At 46.1% G+C, this 2,828-nt stretch overlaps 1 protein-coding gene across 1 annotated transcript in view; it reads right to left on the bottom strand.

The window, feature by feature from the left end:
• The window catches only part of KANK1 (KN motif and ankyrin repeat domains 1), a 404,522-nt gene that overhangs the window by 379,086 nt on the left and 22,608 nt on the right, over positions 1 to 2,828 (bottom strand). The gene's annotated exons all lie outside the window — the stretch shown is intronic.

The raw sequence follows: 2,828 nt of genomic DNA, 5'->3' as shown, positions 1-2,828 counted from the left end.
TACAGGAAGTGACTTAATGTTGCACTGAAAGGGTTCAGGAGGGGGGAAAAAAAAGGCTCCTGTTTTTCCAGTTTCCTTGGCATGCTTAAGGAAGGCTGCTCTGTCTGCAGACAGCGTAACTGCTTTCATGACAATCTCTAGCGCTTCTGGCTGCTGCAGGACGCCCCGAAGCAGGATGCTCTGTGGGGACGCTGCCTTCCCCGGCTCCAGGTGAGCGTGGGACGCCAACCAGAGCAGGCAGAGAGCACACTGCTGTCGCATTCCTCTAAGCACTCCCTGTGTAGCGACTGCTTGAGGGACACACACAACCCTCCCTGTCCAGACCACATATTCCTGCTGGAAGACCAGAGTCTCGGTATGCCGAGTAGTATTTACTTATAGATGCACCCAAAATAGCCAACTGAATACCAGAGTGGAAGCAAAAATACACGTATACACGCATACTTCAAGCACAGAAACACACAACCTCTTCCAGCAGGTCTGCCTCAAGGCTAAGCAGGGGAGGGGTCTCCACAGAACACCAGCAGGAGGAAATGGGACAAAGCAGCACCCCACGTTACCGCTTTTCCTTCCTAAATTCAGTGTTCTATCCCCAGACTCTCCTCCTGGCTCTGTCCTTTGCAATGCCACCTTTCCATGGCTCCCTGCCCTAGGCTAGTCACCCTTCCTTCTCCCTCCAGCCCTAAGGTTTGCATACACTCTCACACCAGCTCCTGCTGCCTGTAGTTTCCCGGTCTTTCTCTACCTTCTTCCCACACTTGGAATTTCTCATTCAGTTTCTCAACTTGCATCCACTTACCTGTTCCATAAATTCTAACCCCAAATACAGTTACACCTTCATCCCTCATCCTGGCCTTGGATGACTATGAGTCCCTTCATCCAGTTCCTGCAAATTCAAGCTCCATCGTTCCAACTTTCCTGTTCTCCCTTTCTTCCCAGACCCTTTCCTCTGCTTGTCTGGTTGCTTGCCTTCCTATGCAATGACATTCCCTGGTTCTCCCATCACTACACTGCTGAAGTCAAGCAACCCCTAACAAGTTGTCCTTGGGCTCAAAGCATAAGTGTAGGATAAGGAAGGAAGGAACAGGCTCTTTAGAAAGTCCCAGGACTTAAAAATTAATGCATCTACAGAAAAAAAAATATTGAAAAACTCTCTAGAAAGACATGCAAATTGCAAGTTAAGTCATAAGCACCAAACAGGAATCACAAATAATTTTTTCTCCTTCGTGAAACAGTATTGAAATTACTCAGCAGAAAAACACCAATAACAAATAACTAAAAGAACACAGCAAATCTGAAACCCTCATTAAACGTCTCCACAACACCTATGGTGATTAAGTAGCTTCACAATGAAATAAATCACAGAATTGTTTGAGTTAGAAGAGCCCTTTAAAGGGCATCTAGTCCAGCTCCTCTGCAATGAACAGGAACACCCACAGCTAGACCAGTTGCTAAGAGCCCCATCTAGCCTGATTTTGAGCATCTCCAGGGATGGGGCATCCACCACCTCTCCGAGCAACCTGTTCCATTGCCTCACTACTCTTCTTGTAAAAATCTTCCTCCTTATATCCAACTTAAATCTCCTCTTTCAGTTTGAAACAATTTCCCCTTGTCTTATCACAAAAGACTGCACTAAAGAACCCATCCCTTTCCTTCTTACAGTTCCCTTTTAGATAATGAAAGGCTGCTACCAAGTTTTGCTGGAGCCTTCTGTTCTCCAGGCTAAACAGTCCTTGTCCTTGTAGGAGAGGTGTTCCATCTCTTGGATCATTTTTGTGGCCCTCATTTGGACATTGTCCAACAGGTCCATGTCCCTTCTGTACTGCGGACTCTACATCTGGATGCAGTACTCAAGGTGAGGCCTCATCAGTGAGAGGAGAGGGGCATGATCACCTCCCTCATCCTGATGGCCACACTTCTTCTGATGCAGCCCACGCTACAGTTGGCTGCGTGGGCACATTGCTGGCTCATGTCCCATCCAGGAGGACCAAATTCATGTGGTCCTCAGTTTAGCCTGTCAGTGTGCACCGTGCATATCTGCCACTCCATAAGCTCAAGGCTGTGTGTGGAGCTGACTTTGCATGTGACTTCTCCTTAAGACAACACAATGAACACTCCGTGAACACAATCCCAGCATTATAAGTGGATCTTTGGAGACATTTCTTTATATGTTAAGACAAATGAGGATCAAGAATGCAATCTAAAAACAACAACACACTGTGATGTGGCACACAGGAGCTGCGCCAAGCCTTTGTGCATTTTGCTGTCTAAGAGAAAGGGCCAGAATGGGTGTGCCTGCTAAGCCTATAACAAAGCAAAATAGTTGGCTGTTTTCAGGCAGTAAAAAATGGTTTTGTTGGTTCCAAAGGAAAAATGTTGTCACAAAAAGGAAATGGATAAACACCTGATAAGAGTATAGACCTTGTTCCTTTCAGCCATTGGATGAACCATGGATGCCTTTATTCTCTAGCCTTGGAAGATGAGTACCAAGTGCTGCACAAGCAGTACCTCAGGGGAGTCTCAATGTGAGCTGTATCTATGTGTGAATGAATGGCAAATCTTCATGCAGAGAGAGTTCAAGTGAGCAAGGTTCCTACTCCATTCACTCCAACACACTTAAGTGTAGCAGCAATGCCACGACAGGACAAATTCTCTTCTCAGCTTCCCGTCTCATCCTTGGCTAGCTGATCACAGGCACTAATAAAATAACTTCCCCAGTCTCTACAGTATATCAGGCTAATTTTAATCACATTATAGTGTCTGGCTGTAGAAGGATGTGAAGACACACAAACACACACACACACACACACACACACACACACACTGTG

This window comes from Meleagris gallopavo, chromosome Z (genome assembly GCF_000146605.3).
Source record: "Meleagris gallopavo isolate NT-WF06-2002-E0010 breed Aviagen turkey brand Nicholas breeding stock chromosome Z, Turkey_5.1, whole genome shotgun sequence".
NCBI classification, from domain to species: Eukaryota; Metazoa; Chordata; class Aves; order Galliformes; family Phasianidae; genus Meleagris; species Meleagris gallopavo.
The sequence above is the reverse complement of the archived record's forward strand: the minus strand, read 5'-3'. Positions and strand labels throughout refer to the sequence as shown.